Consider the following 16,789-nt stretch of genomic DNA (forward strand, 5'->3'; position numbering starts at 1 on the left):
TGCACAGCTCGTGTCCAGTCATTACTACTTTTGTCCTTTCTATGTTGTGCCAGCCTCAGAATATCAGTTCTTGTTCACATAGTTTCTTGCTTTCTCTCCGGTTCCTTCATGGCATTTTTTTGCCACAAAACGTGATATTCAATCAATGACAGTATTTTATTCAGGATGTAAGAACCGCTGCCATTGAAATGAAGCCGAACCATTATGCGCCCACAGGGAGTAAGATGCAAAGCGTTCGAATAGACATCTACCAGAGAAACGTCATCATGACATTGGTGGACAGAATGAAACCCAAACAAATCGGAAGGAGAGGGCTGGGTTCCACGAACGGGCACTTGTTCGCTGCCTCCCATTGAAAGAAAAGCAGGACCGAGGGTCGCGTTTCAATAAGGGACCATATCGTAATCCCTTCAAGACCGTGGATTTCGGGCGCGACCTTGTTCACCTCTAGCTTCGAGCGCAGTTGAATTCTACCAAATTTGTGGCGCTGTCGAACACTATGATGTCATTCGTTTACAAACAGGGAAAGGTCTATTGTTGGACATATACAAAAACGATGTAAGCGTGTTGCACTCCTCCGCAGGCAACTCAAGGTCTAACTCAACTGCTCACGCGCGATGCACCTGCGTAATGCTATTTTGTGTCCGAACTAACTTGGAAGTAACTCGTTCTTTTTGTTAAGTAAATTAGTAACTGCGAGTTACATTTCAGGCTGAAGAACTTCCCCAGGTAGCACAAAAAGTTGCAGCAACGTTGCCTGAATGTGTCCGATGTGAGAGCAACGTTTCCAACAAAAAAATGAAGTTATTGCAACGTTCTCCTGGAAACGTTAAACGTTCAACAAAAAAGAGACATTGTTGGTACGTTGCTTTAGAAACGTTACGTTTTCAACATAACGAAACAACACCACTACGTTGCATCAGAAACGTTGTCTAGATATTCCCTCAGAACATCACTGTTACGTTTCCCGCTGCACTACTGTTACGTTTCTCACACTGCAACATTTTAAAATGGAGGAATTGGCCTATGTGTTTCAAAGAGAATGGTATTTCCAATTGACTTAATGAGATCCAACATGTTGCAGAGCCACCAATACAATAAGTGAGACACCCGATGCTGAAGCAACGAGTGTAATGGCGACCAATGGTACATCATATTCTCAAATTAAATAATAATATGATTAAGAAGAATGCCGTATGTCTGTGTGGCAAATTGACTACTTTGAGGAACTCGTTCAATTCTAATGAAATTCCATAATACGCATGGTATCGCAAGTATTGCAAGTGAAAACTGAATGTCAATCTGATATTAAAATTTATTCTCAGTTGAGCAGGCGGCCGTTGGCCGATGTCGTCAAAGGCTGGCCGCGGACGCTCGCGAAGTCCGAACTCCGAACAGGGCGCGTTGTAATTCACAACACGTACGTGTGCCGCACCACATAGTGGCTCGTCCGCGTTGAAAATAGTTCGTGTTATTTTAAATGTTTGTGAACATATCTACAAAGGTACATGTATCGTGCTAACTTCGTATTAGGCCTCTTACTTTAAGCTATTGTTTCTGCATTTCGTACAACCTTCCTGTGCACGTAAGTAGAGCGTTCGACAGTCGTCAACGGTCAGTGTCAGTCTGCTACGAAATGTCGAAGTGTTCGGTTATGCGCTGTGTCTGGCAAGCAGTTTGCGTCATTCGGGCTTTATTTTGAGGATTTTATCCGTTTCTAAGGTATGTAGTTGATGTCTCAGGTATTCCCGTTGTTTCTACGTCGTTTCTCATGTTTTTACCGCTGCTCGTAGGCAATACGACCGCTGATGGGAGGAGAGCGCGAGATGTTCTATCAGAGTGTTACCGCCCGCGCTGTGAGAAACGGCATGTAATGTATTTTGACGCCCATTCACACTGACATGGTGCCGTGCTAACATCTTTTGAAATTCTATTTCTTGAAGGTTATGCTCGTGCGACGCGGCTGGCATAGGTGCCTCGGCATTTGTCAGCAGTTTGTCAAAACGGAATCTCGCTGAAGTTTGATGGCGTTAATTTTCACGCAAGAAACGGAAGCTGGATGGGATATCACGAGTCACCTACGGAACACAAGAGCACGACAGAAATCAGTGCTTCAAGTCTTCAAGTTCTTTTGTTTTTTCGTCAAGACTGTTCAGACATTGGGGACACATATCCCTATGACTCTGTTGATCGACGTTGTGTGTGTTGGTGATGGACAGTGTGCTTTCAGAACATGTAAGTGGTGAACCAGGTTTCTACTCTTGTTGATCTATGTCTTGCTAGCGATTTTCAACTGCTTGATGAATATTCCCACACATAAAATTTGAATCATATAAAATCACCCAGTAACCCATTTACATCCAGGTAATATCTATGTGATATCTAATTCCAGATATTCGGATATCTGCTGGAGGTTCGTGAGCATCCAACTTACATCTACAGGACGTCCGTGAGACATACATTTTAACCCTCCTTTGTCATCCCAGATATGTCCCCGCAAGGTATTTTAGTGGATATCTGGACACAAATTGGACGTCACAAGTACTTCTGACTTAAAATTTAATATTAACTTGCGCATACTTACTTTTAGTTTAATACATATCTGAGATGACGACGCCTCGCTGATATAAACGGAAAGTACATATTTATTACCAAACATATTACATAAGTTAATTATCACATGTTTGTTGAAATGAACGCCTCGAACATCAACAACAGGGGAACAAAATGCAGGAACTGTAGTGTGCCCGCCAGCGTTCGGCCACACTCCGACACACGGTCCACTAAGGTCCACCCTTTTGCCCCCTCCACCGCGTACGCATTTTTGAAGGGAGGCCACAGCACAACAGTCTTTGTTGACAAAATGGCCAAAGCATATACTGAAATACAAGTTGCTGGGGCACATTCGTTGAGTGTATTGGGCCGCGATACATTTGTAGCGGTGAGGAGGTGCTTCTTTCCAATTAACCCGTGTCTCTGCAGAATCAAGGCATAACCAATAACGTGTCTCACATTCCTTCCTGTCAAATACTATGTTTTTAATTCAACCTGTTGTCTATAATGCGATTAGCTGTTTAGTGGAGCTGTAAAACTGATCGAATTCCACTGTTGCTTGACGAGCGTTACGCATAGATAAATACTTTCACGGCAAGCAGCATGCGAACGATAAAAATATATAACGATTTTCCTTGTTCCCCCATATCCAGTTAGCGTTTACAGAAGTTTTTGCTTGCTTTCAGCACAACAAAAATGTGGCTGTCAGAACAAGATGTCATAAACTTCACATTTATCTGTATATCTCCAGGCGACATCCCTGTGACGTTCAACCAGTGCCCAAAATCTCTTGTACTGGACCTTACGTGGATATCCCAGGGATCTCCAGGCTGCTTCCTCCAGTCAAATATCCAAAACGCGATATCCTGCAGATGTACCTACGACATCTGTTATTTACTGGGTAAAATCGAAACGCGAATGTCGTTCTGAGACATCCAGTAGATATCGCATGGTTGTCGAGATATTCAGGACGTTCGCGATCTTAGGGGGATGTCCTATGGATATGAATGGTTTACAGGGCATCTGAAATAGCTTTCACCCAGGGAGCACATGGTGGGCTAGTAGACGTCTAAACGACGTCTAAAAAAGAGATAAGGAATGTCTATAGAATGTCTAGGCACTAGACCAAATGTCAAGTATCCGTCCAGTAGACGTCAAATAACACGTCTAACGTTACGCCACCTAGCCATCTAGCCCTACACATCCAATGTCTATGTACCTAGCTGAGATTTAGACACTCTTTTGACCTGGATGTCTGGAACAGGATCAGACACTTAACCATGTATTAGACATGAAGTCTACAGCTAGACCAATTTTATCCCTCCATTCAGGCGACAGGTCTAGGGTTATACATTTCCTGTACCTTACTTTAGCCACCCTTAGACCTACTTTAGACCATGACTAGTCCTGCCACCGTCCTGGCATGCATTCATGCAGAAATGTGATATAATTGATAGCAACACGGATCTCAGCATAAACATTTATTCACAGTAAATCACACACGACGTCTACTGTACAAACCTCAGTCTAAAACTGGATTGACTTTGCCGCCAAGCAGGCGTCTTGTGTTTTGACTGAGGAGTGTTGAACTGGCAGCAGGGTGTTGATGGCCACCTCATTCCTTTCTTCCAATGATTGATTGTTGGTGCTGCAGCACTGCCTCCAATGACTCACTGTGGCTAGAAAATAGAACAAAACATGTCAGAAAGCATTATGTAGCCTGCTAGTTCTAACTAGTTTGTTTAGTGGCTATGCAGACTCTTTCACGGGATGCTTAATTGTGTGGCCACATAAGAGCAAAAACTGTATCAACACTGATCTGAGAGACACAAAGAAAAGAAGCTGCACGTACAAAAATCACAGAACTGTTACAGCTACACAACACGAATTGCAGCAACAGCTAAAAATCTGTTTGTGCGTGACTACCTGATGTAGACGCTCGAGCCCTGCACCATCCGCGGATGGAAGCGGATATCCGCAAGATACTTGCGGATTCGGATGAAAATTTATCACTTTCTGCGGTGTGCGGATCGTATGCGGATGGCTCGAGGTCGGATGCGGATATACCGCATGCTGTAATTTTTCTACTAGCAATTTATTTGTATTGCGCGCCGACAGCGAGCGCATGCCCGGGTTCACCTTTGACCATGCACGACCAAGACGGGAGAGAAGGCATTCTGGCGTCCACACGAGCACCGGCGAGGTAGCGTTCCACGCGTTCCAGAAGTCTCTCCATATCGCGTTTGTTGAAAGGTTTACCTTTGCTTGTCGTCGTGAGTCCTTCCGTGAGAGCATGGAGGCATCCGAAATTATACCAACATTCTTCCGGCGGTGTTTACGCGTCCTTCGAAACTTGCGGATTTTGCGGATCGGATGCGGATGTAAACGGTTGTGTATGCAGCGGTGCGGATCGGATAACGTGTGCGCGGATACGGGTCGGATGCTAAAAATCTTATCCGCACAGGGCTCTAGCGGACGCTGCCAGGATCTCAGGGAAATGAGGATGTAACAGCTGTCGCTGTGAAAGTACATCAATGTGACAGGCGTTTTCTCGTGACACACGATCTTACCTGGTCGAGCAGGCGACTGCGAAGCACTCCATGATTGGCACAGCACTTCCACCACTGCATTACGCTAAAACAACATCTGTGCTGCTCTCATAACTTTGGTGCAAAAATTCTGTACAGGATAAAAATAAACAATGTGTATATTATAAAAGACAATACAAAGCAAGAGCTGTATCACCACGTCAAATATTATAAGGTTTATTCACATGACGTCATCCGCAGGAGACCGCCGCTGTCGCTAGCAGGCAGATTTGCTGCCATCGGCCTTTGTAGATCTCGGCCCTATTGTAGATTTCAGTCAAGCTGTTACCCATATTATACTCACCGTATATCTGGTGTTTAAAACTTATTGCTCTGTGATTTGTAGAATATCATAGCAATTTCCATGTTTTTGGTGTTAATAGTCACCTAAAAAGCATAATGCAGCGAACAAATGCAAGGACTTAACATTGAGGGACCTATAGTATGGCACTGAGGTGACTTCAGTGAATAAACCTTTTAGGAACTCAAATCTTGCACTACTGGCAGATAGCTGTTTGGGTGAAGTAAGACGGAATGACATAGTCACGCTGTTCTCCATACAATACCAAGGATGTTTCAAAACGACTAAGCACAGAAATACTAGTTTTGTACCGTTTGATGAATATTTTGTCTGCTGCCCACACATGTTGTGCGGTTCCTTAGCTAGCTTCTGGCAGTCGTTTCTTCTACATCGCACTTCCCTGCTGACTTTCAGAGCATCTGAAAAAAAGTTCGATTTCGTTAACCACACGACAACCATGTAAATGGAAAGCAGTTAGAGCCTTCCACCAACTGTATTTGCAATACTTTGTTGACAAAAAATTTAAAGAGGCTCCCTCTAGAGTAAGATTAGGGGGCACATCGAACATCAGGAACATTGGAGGACAACACAGTCACACGTCAGAGACAAGTGCTTCCCCTCACCTCACAGGGGACTGTTAAGCTTATGTGCAAATAGATGTTTCGTTGGGTAGGTTACCACTATTTTCATATCCACCGATGCAAGATAGTCCAAGCACCTATAAAAAGAAAAATGCAATTGCTATGACACCATGACGTGCAAACAAAAGTACTTGAGCAAAATTTTCAGTGTGTGGTTTCACTACCAGCGAAAAATGCAACAACCGAGGTCGGGCTGACATGAGAATGAACTAACCAGCATTTATGTTCCGGCGTGTCCGCCATGCAAACCGTAACTGTCGACTTTCGCTTACCCAAGACTTCAACAGTCATCGAAAACTCGTGAATCTCGATGGTTAATTAGTGATACCGCATTTGTTTTAGCACCAAGACGAACCAAGGCACTTACTGAAACGTTGTACTGCCGAACAATCAACGTTAATCACTACTTTGAATGCAAGTGCAGTCAGGTCAACCCACACTTCCAATGTGCTTCAATCGGTGATACGAAGCCGAAATAGATAAAGAAAACGATATTCCGATATTATGCCACACATCTCTACTACATGCGATTTGGTACACAGAAACAGGCACATACTTTCAATGAAGAGTGAACTCACCCCTTAAACTTGAAAGCCAGAGAACAAAGAAACGCCTACCACAGCGTACTCTGGGAGCTCTGCTGCGCTCAACAGTTTTTATCACTGGACAGCACGGCGTACATAGTCGCTATGCTCAAAAATTGCAAGACAAAACGTGCGCGAGATTAGAACTTAGAAAGATTTTCGTATAACAACCAGTGGAACGCAGCCGCCAAGACCCAACTGCAACCCGTTGCGCGTCCGGAAAGTTTGAGGCCCGGATCCTCAGTGTTAAGCGCACGCGAAGGGGCCCTTCTGTCCATGCTTCGTGAATGGACAAAAGGGTCCCTGCGCGTGCACTTAACCCTCAGGGCGGAGCGAGAATCCGGGCCTGAAGTTTCAACGGTTGAAACTGAACAGGTTCGAACGGGTTGGATGGATGGATGGTGATTGGGTAGACGGGCAGACGTCATTGCCATTGCTTTAGCTCGTGCTTATTGAGTACTTATTGTTTGTAATATTCTTTAATTTCCGTGGCCGTTCATTATAATTGGGTGGCGGAGGTTAAATGTTAAATAACACATATGCCAATCCAGCGGAAGTGACACCAACATCATCATCATGGCATCGCCATCGTCGTTGCAGCGACGAGTGTCGTATTTTGGTGCTGTGTGTGTTGAAAATCGCTGTTCTTTTTGCAAACATTTTATCGGTGCCTTTGCTACTGACCTACAGGTGTGCCTAATATGTAGCGTATTACCTGTTCAGCGGTTTCAAAGAGATACCATGGGCAGTTTCAAGATTTTTTGAAGGGTCCTGAAATCCCTGAGTCACGACAGATTCGATTTTCGCTACTGCTGCGGCTGTGTAGCTTGTGGGAAAATGTTATGTGCAGTAAACAAACATCTGCCATCTGCTGCCCACTGTACGTGCAAAGTGCTCCTGTGTTTGTGGAACAGTGGTTTATAGTGCTGCGCTGAACGATTCGTCGGAGTCATCGACTTTTTTATTGACGTTTCAGTGATTCGATAATTTAGGTGCTGATAGTTGCTGATGATTTAGTTCGATAATTTAGTTGGTGTAGCGTAGTATTCTGCAGGGGAGTTACTGACGTACAGAATTTACATTTACCAGCAACGGTAACGCCATCAGGAACGCTAGTTCAAGAAACATTGCCCCGAACAAATGCGGGCTTTCGTTAAGAAAAAAGATATATATTCAGTAAAATAAAATATTACTTCACAGCACTTAGATTCTGGTAATGTCTTCTAGTTGTGGATGCTATATATATGCACGTTAGTGAGACAAAATAACCCTGATCATCATATGTATGGACATTATTTAAATTATCTACGTACCTCAGTCAGACTGCCTTCATCTGACTGATCTTTTGTTACAATATATGGGCATACAACTCACATAGAATGAAAGACTTAGCATACTATCCATTTGGTCATGATATAATTGGACAAAGTTAATGTGGTCCATTCATGCATAATTTCTGAAAGTTGTTACAGAGTCCAGTTTTATTACCTCAGTATGATCATTTGCAAACAGGTTGTACTTGCTGCTTCACACACGTGTGATGGAAAGTCAGAGAATAAGGAATTTCCTTCATGTATGAGGATCATCCAACAAAAGTTCCTCTGCTGTGAACAAAATAATAAATCTACAGCATAACATTGAAAAACTTTATGTACAGATTAGAGCTCAACGTTACTTCCTAATATAGTCACTTTATTTAGCTGAACATTGTTGGTACTGTGATATCAAGTATTCAGTACTGTATTGTCTGTGCCATGCTATGTCCTGTTTACAAAGTGAGGCATTCTCTTTGCATTTCACCTGATCCATACCTGCCAACTCTCCCGATTCATCCGGGAGACTCCCAGATTCGGACCGGCTTGTACGATTGTATGGCCGAGAAGCAAATCTCCCGGAAAATGCAGTTTCCCTCTCTATATCTCAAACGCCTGCTTTTTCCCTGGGCACACAGACAAAAACGTCAATCCAATAACAGCCCAATTGCCAACGGCATCGCTGCCGCTTCCCGGAGCCTCTGTGTTACGGAGTTTAGGGGTTCTGGTCATGGTTCTAGTTCTAGCACTTCTAGTTTCCGGGCATTTCCTCCATGTTTTCGGGCGACAAAGGTGCCTTTGCACTAGCTGTTTCGACCTTGCGTACTTCGCAAAGAGAACCTCAACCTCGAAAAGACGTTCACGTTCACGTTCTTTTGAGAAAGTGTCATAGCCTTGTCACAGCTTGACACCCAGATAGTTTCTTGGAGAGAGCAAAGTCTGTTGCTGCAAAACTTGTGCCCGACGAGCCTGCTGGGATGAAGTGTGCTCCTGTTACATATGCAAATAAAAGCCACCCAATTTCGGCTTTCTCCTACCCCCCCCCCCCGCTTTTGAAATCTCCCTAATTTGGATGTTCCCAAGTTGGCAGGTATGCATCAATTTGTGTTTCATGATCACTTGCGAATTGGTGACTGCCGAGGGGCACTTTGAGAGGAAGAGATGGAAGAGCAAATTGGGCAAATTTTCATTGAAGTAGGAATCATCACCTTGAGCACGAGGAGAACGAAGTATACAGGAAGCTCACGAAAAGGAAACTCACGTTTGTGTGTCTCCTGTATACTTCATTCTCCTCATGCTCAAGGTGATGCTTCCTACTTCAACGGTGTACCAGCTCGCTTGTGTACTTTTTCTCTCTTTGGCAAATTTCCAGACGAATTTCTGGAACAAATCCCGAGTCTTTCAAGACGAGTGCAGACAGCGTTGACGTGGTTGTACTACACCCTTCCAAGTCCTGTGCGTTTTTGTTTCATTGTAGTTTGACGCTTTCCCAGGATCTCGCAGTACATCTGCATTTACTGTCATTGTGCATGTGACATAATCTACAAGTTGCACACAACGATAGTCCTAAAACATTGTCGGCATAGCCTTTCCAGACGAAAACGCAAGTTTGACCTCCTTCAGAATGCTTTCACCGGGCACCCACCATGGCTTCCTATGGTATTTTGTCTCAGCACATGCATAATGCACCCACGTTTCATTAATAATAATGGTTCCAAGAAATTCGTTTTGACCGTCTTGATACCGTTGAAGGAAAATTCATTCATTCGTTGCTCTTTACGAATGTTACCGAGCAAATGTGGCCCTCATCTTGCATAACTTTCGTTGACCAAGCTGAAGGAAATTTGTTCCCATGAGTATCAGAGTGCAGTACCAGTGACCCGCCAGTCTTCGTTAACAATTCTCGGAATTTCAGAAAAGAAACGTTGTTTCGTGGTGTTATAGCTGATCTCCCACTGTACTGTTCATTGTGCAGATTTTCACGACCCTGTATAGAGGACACACCATTTCAATGCCTGTAAAGTGTTTTGTACAAACAGGTGTTAACTGTCAGTGGATATTCTCTAAAGCACTCTTTTTTCTTTAACGAAAAGTAGGATAGCTCTTACTTACAAGGATAGTCAGACGTACTCGGAAATATTACATCCATACTTGAATGCCTGACACATAGGTGAACGGCACTCCATTAACCAACGTTTGCAGTGCCAGGATGTCACACCCAACTACTACACCATTCAGTTTGTCCCAGTGGTGTTTCCTTTGAATAACAAATATCGGGAAACTTATTTTTGGATGACCCTCCTAATTCCAGTTCTCTTTCTGCATTTGGCTACATTTTTTTAGATTTCCTGTGGTGACTCTTGTGGACAGATACCAGCATGGAAGAATAATTGGGGTTTACATTGCGAGACAACTGAGATCATGAGCGACGCCACAGCAGTTGGTCTGTGGATTGCCCACCTGAGTGTCCTTAAATGTGCAATGAAAGCTCACCACACAACACACCGTATTTAATGTCCCTTGCGGAAGATGGCATGTCTAAGCAACTTGTATCATGGCACTAAGTTGCTGGTGTTTTTGGCCGGGTTCGAACTGGCGATTTCGGGATCAGAAGGCGAACACACTACAGGCTCAGCCACCAAGGCCGGTTCACGGACAACTTGAACAACACAGTTATGTTAACTCTGCCATCAAGTAATTCAGTTTCCTGCATATGTTTTGTAACAATTGAACTTCAGATTTGTAAGTCTGAAGGCTAAGTTTAGAACCACCTCTTATAATTTAGTGACTCTATTTGATGTGTGAGTGTGTTCACACCTCTTAAAAACCTAATAAGACAAGATCTTGATGATTTCTAATATGTGGTATATACAAGGCCAGCTACAAGACGTCTACAATTAGACGTCAATTACTAAATGTCTACCAGATGTCTAGTAAATCACTAATTTTAGACGTCTAAATAATAGTAAGACTTTTAGACGTCTAGTCAACGTCCAGTTTGGGCACTATCCCTAAAGTCTAGGGTTAGAACAGGTCTGGACGTCTAGTAGACTACCATGTGTTCCCTGGGCACCTTTATATCTACCACTGGTAGTATTTTCACGTCTACTCTATTGTTATATGTGCAAGAATAATAAATGTTCACACAGGAACAGCATCAAGCGTAATTTCTTTTTACAGCTAAAACATACTTTCTGCTCCATTTCGTACCCATTGACATTTCAGTGATTCATTATCGAAACCCACCAAATTCTTGTTTCTTTCAATAGGTATTTGTCCAAGATCGTTGACTGGGAATGGCAAGTTCTGATTACTTTCAATAAGGATTGTGAATGCGATATCCACTTTAACCGAAAGAGAGATCTGGGGGGGATTCTGACGAACATGTAAGCAGTAGCGGCGACGAGTTAATGCTGGATGATGACCCATACTCTACGGACCCAATGCCTCTGGAACCCGCCGACCATGCTCGAGATGTGGCTGCGGCTAACCCGCGGGATGACATTTTCAGGTGACGTATCTCTTTGCATGGTTGCCGTCGGATGTGCGAAACAGTTTAGAATGTTGAAATTGTTGTCGGCAGGTGTCTGTGCGGAGTCTGCGACCCACAGGAGCCCGACGAGCGCCTGTGTTGCCATTCTGTTGCCAGGGTGGTAGAAATGTGCAACAGTGCCGCCGTGCAGTGCACCCATTACAGGGACATCTGCCTCCGTAGGGAGCTTCTAGTGGTGTACGCGCCTCAATTCTGCCGCTGTGATCAACATTTTAGGCGACTCAGTCTCCAGGACCACAGGTAAGCCTGCTGCAGTGCTCTTCCGTTTGCTGTGATTACGACCGTAATGATTTTTTCGGTTTAAATGACCTCCCATCAAGATTCGGAAGGGTAAACTCGGGTGCTAGTCGGGTGTTGTTGGTTACGCAAATTGTCGAACCTAAAGTGGGCAGGGGTTGTATACAAAAGGGCGGCTATTCTCAGCAGCTTTTTGGCCTACACAAGTTTGTCCCCCATAAATCATAAGCGTGGCCGACAGCCGTGGAACGACCCAGAATCCTGGTCCAACAATTCCGTTAGGAAAAGTGAAGCAACACAGTCGCCTCAGCTAGTCTCGACATGCTCTCAATTATGCCAGTTAGCCATGGCCTGATTGGCAACACAAAACCCTGATTGACAGATATTCAGTGGGAATTCTGAAGGATAGTCTTACAAGTCTGAAAACAGAAGCATTTGAGGTGCCAATAAAGGGGGGGGGGGGAGCATGTTACTGAACAATGTAAGAGTAATATGTTTTGGGAGAAATTGGATTTTGCCGGAATTGGAGGGAAGCTGGTTCGGGAGGGAGTTAGCTGTTGGAATCGGGTTCATCCTGAAAGAGGCGGACCATTTTTCTGTTGTACTATGTTGCACACCTGCCAACCTTCCACATTCAAAATACGGGAGACCCTGGAACTAAGAAAGGAATGCACAGGCTTTGAACTCCAAGGTTGGGATAGTGTCTGTTCTTCTGTTCTGGCCATTGTCTTCCCAACACTGTGGGAGATTTGGCAGGTATGCAAATGCCCACAAGATATAATACTAAATAAAAAGAAATGTCATGTGGATTTGTCTTTTCCAGCTGCCTGAGGTTCACGGCATACTCGTCATTCACGAGATGGGTCTGGGGATACCTTGGTCCGAGGAACAGACGACAGGTTCCTGGATGCGTTGTCCGAGCCATCAGGAGGGAGTTCCCGTCTACGTCCTATCAAGGCTATCAGCGTTAGGACCATCGAAGCAAGGGTGTCTTGACAAGAGAGACAAGCTGGTGCATACTGATGGCTGGAACTGGAGACATGTAGTGGCAAGACAAAAATTTTGCTGACATAGGCACACTTTGTGTAAATGAGCCCTTGGTCATCCCCCTTGCCTCCCATCAGAGGTTTTGGAGGATACTATAGGTGTGTGGTGTACGGATTGGTTTATCCGTACACCAGACACCAATAGTATCCTCCTAAACCTCTGATGGGAGGCAAGGGGGATGACCAAGGGCTCATTTACACCAAGTGTGCCTATGTCAGCAAAAGTTTCGTCTTGCAGCAATTTTCGTCTTTTCGTCATTGCAGTGTGGGGGATGTTTTGTCTTGTCACTCTGTATCTCCAGTTGCAGTCAACAGACTGTCTACCCATCTGTACAGCAAAAACTACTACACGTGGCAGTATTAGCTCTGGCATCAAATCCAGACTGTACTGCACTAAGTTAGTGTTGAGGTGGGAATATTTTGAATTCTGTGCAGATTTTCAATGCGGTGTAGTGACGGGAATAAAGAATGACCCTATAATTGTATCGATTTATTGTGCAGTGGAGTATGACGGTGTGGGAATAACGAAATAGCTTAGGTTTATTTGCCTCCCATTATGCATGGGAGGCAAATAAACCTAAGCTATTTTATTATGTTGTGCTGTGGTTCTAAATTAATGTGGTGTGAAGTCTGGGCAGTTACAGGTACGCTGCCACAGGGATGTTAGGAGGGTTCATGTTGGCAGATCCATATCTGGTGTACTAATACGCTATGCAAGTCTGTGTCCATTGTTTTCCTCTTCCTGGAATCAGGGGATGACAACCCCCTTGTGAGATGCACCGTGAAGTGGGTCCCCAGCACTTGCTTCAGCCATGACCTCCATATCTGAAATATGGCCTTGAGTGTTAACACTCAAAAGAATATGTTGAGGGCCTAGCAGGTACAATAACAAATATAAAAATGACTATGCAAATAAATCTTCCCCTTTGCGGTCCCTATTTCACTGGCACAGTTATTTTCCTGTCGACATTACGTTATAAACGCTGGCAGCCGCATCACACAAGATTCCTTTCACAGAACTTTCAGGGCTCGTACATATCCATTATTTTGTGGGACGTGCAAAAAGAATTGCAATATTTTCGTGGCTTGACAAAACATACCAAATCCAGTTGATTCCGTTGACGTGCTTGCTGCCGGCTGAAATAGAGCCAGAAGTTAGCAACAAGGCTGCAGTAGAATACTGATGCAAGTGTCTCGGACGTAGCCAAACACAGATTGCGATGCTTTCACGTCCCTGAATGCTGCCATCAGGCTTACACTATGAACTGTAGAAAGATCCACTAGCTGCAATAAGATTAGAATAATGCTGTCATGTGGGAGTGTTACGTTACTCCTGCATAATACTGGCGACAATTAGCACAGCAACAACACACCAATCTTTTTTCTCTAGAGTACGCGTACTATTGCGTCAGGATGCTGCAATCATTGTAATAATTTGTGTACATTAGTAGCTGGTGTGACTGTGACGTTACAATCGGCGGCGAGGCCAGGTGTTCGCGATGATGTTTACTGTGACAACTGATATGTTTCATCGCAGCGTATAACTGTGACCACGCAAAATTGTCACTTACCTCCGTTACTGGTTCCTGCCCTTGTTCCTGATCGAATGTGGTAGGGGTGGTAGGCACGGCGTCAATCTCCAGCAGTTTCTGTTTCTGCGGTAGCCCAAGCCGAACTTGCAATACATCTTCATCAAAATAGGCATCGTCGGCGAAATGACAGGAACAGACGTGTGAAACATTCAATCCTTGGGCCACACCACAGTAGTGGGTGGCGATCGCTGCCTCCCACTTTCGTTTCGTTTCGCCATTGCGAGGTCGGTGAAATGTAAGCTCGGGATTCGCGTTATAAGTCTTTCTGCACCCCAGCACGTAGCACCGGTTTCCTGGCTGTGACATCGCACGTCAACGGCGTGAAATCCTAGGCCGCACGCTGTGGTTCAAAGTACTTCAAAGCAAACGCGACAAGACAACAAGAAAAAGGGGCAGCCGCACGCTCAGACACACACAGAATCTGCGGCGGGAAGGAGCGCCTCCTGATGGTTGGTTTATCCGGGTGACGTCATCCAGTGTCGGCGCCTTGCGGGGATTGCCGTGCGCGCCGGAAGCGCGAACATTTAAAAATCGTTTCTGAGTCAACCAAGTGGATTTGTGCGGAGAAAATTTGCTGGCGTACATTATGAACGACAGGGAACATGACCATAATAGTTCCGGAACACGCTTCCGGATGCGACTATCCCTTTAATGGGGCACCTCAATTTAGTGACGATAACATGGACCTCGCGTACAATATATCACAAGTAATACGTATATAAATAAAAATACGTAAATGTACGTAATACTCGAATTCTGTTCACACTTGTGCCCTACACGGGCGACATGTCCCACATGAGTTCTGTGCTGATGAATTTACTTGGTCTTTTACTGTAGGGAATATGAGTTATTAGTATAAGAAATGCCCAATATGCCATTGCCATGGATTGCCATTTCGTGCACTGCCGGTCTCGGTAGCTCAGGTAGCAGCGTGTAGGCTTGCTGAGCACAGCAGGCGCTCAAGATTGTCCGCAGTTCTATACCTGCATGTGCAGCATGTAGCTAGCCATATTGCAGAATCCCCTTACGTGTAAATTTCCCAGTTATTATTAAGTGTGTTAACACATGCGAGCCAAACGAATTCAGCATAGAAGATTCCAGCCATACCTAAGCGCAAACACAACACGCTCGCCTCGTCACTCTACAGCATGACTATTCGCGCGCTTTCCGCGAGGGGCGCTGTAGCACAATAGCTAGTGACGCCTCTAGCGAAGCGCAGGTCGCCTATACAGTGACTGTAGTGAGATTTAGGTTACTCCGGCCGTAAAAGTCCTTTCTTCCCCCTGGGTTGTTGACCCACAATTCGCATGAACCTTTAACACGTCATACCTAACCTTTTAAATACCATGCCAATGATGAGGACGGTGCCTAGAGGAAGAACAGTCTCTGTTCGAAATATCGGCGGCTCTCGCCTGAGGCAATTCCCTTCATACTTTCTAACCGGTTCGCTGGATTTCTACCCGTCTAGGTTACTTCAAGTTTGTTGACTACAGGCCCCCGCGCGTGTTGTACAAGGTGGATTTAGCCGGGTACCGAAGGCGGAGAAGAAAACGAAATCTGACCCGGCAACACTATCATCTCCGTGACGCGAGCGATCCTGGGGCACAGGTACGATCGTACACAAGAAATATTTACGACTTGTATGTACTAATAGTTCCTTCATAATTTCAATATAGGAAAAGCTATCTGTTGACCCACTCGTACACATATGCGGAATCATCTACAACCCATGATAGCGTGAGCGCTAGCAGGAATCAGCTGTGCACCAACGATGCCATGTTTTTTTTGCAACGGACCCATTATGATCACTCATTGAAGAAATGCGAACGGCTAACCACTATACGTGTACGTTTGGCTCTAGGTGAGAAATGAACCTTCAGTGAAACTTTTTAATTTCTTTGTGGTCATCATGACACACTTGCTTGGAAATGTCAAAACCTGCGATATCTGATATTTCAAACTGAGATGTGTCATTAAGTGACCTCCCCACTTTCCATCTCAAAATAAAGTTGTTGTTGTTGTTTGTGGCATTAAACCTGATATTATTTATTTTTCTGTGTTCTCCTCTGGTACTGTTGCCCGGGGTGATTAGTATGGTTCGGTCGGAAAATGGGGAAAGGAATACAACGCAAACAAAGTGCGCGAATGTAAACGCGCATTGGTTAATTATGCAATGCTTATTATTCATCCACTGACGTTATTTCTGACGTCATTTATTTACAATCGTAGTCGTCCACGCAACGGATGGATGGCGCTGGCGGTCTCTTTCATGGCGTCATTCTGAAGACGCAGGAGCCTATGGGAGATTCGCTACCTCTCTATATATAAACCTTGGTTTCTATGCGCAGTAGACTATGGCAATTTGGGATTTTGGTCCTGTG

General features: G+C 44.6%; 1 protein-coding gene across 1 annotated transcript in view; it reads right to left on the bottom strand.

The window, feature by feature from the left end:
• The window catches only part of LOC135388567 (aminopeptidase N-like), a 300,033-nt gene that overhangs the window by 143,665 nt on the left and 139,579 nt on the right, over positions 1 to 16,789 (bottom strand). The gene's annotated exons all lie outside the window — the stretch shown is intronic.

This window comes from Ornithodoros turicata, chromosome 3 (genome assembly GCF_037126465.1).
Source record: "Ornithodoros turicata isolate Travis chromosome 3, ASM3712646v1, whole genome shotgun sequence".
Lineage (NCBI taxonomy): Eukaryota > Metazoa > Arthropoda > Arachnida > Ixodida > Argasidae > Ornithodoros > Ornithodoros turicata.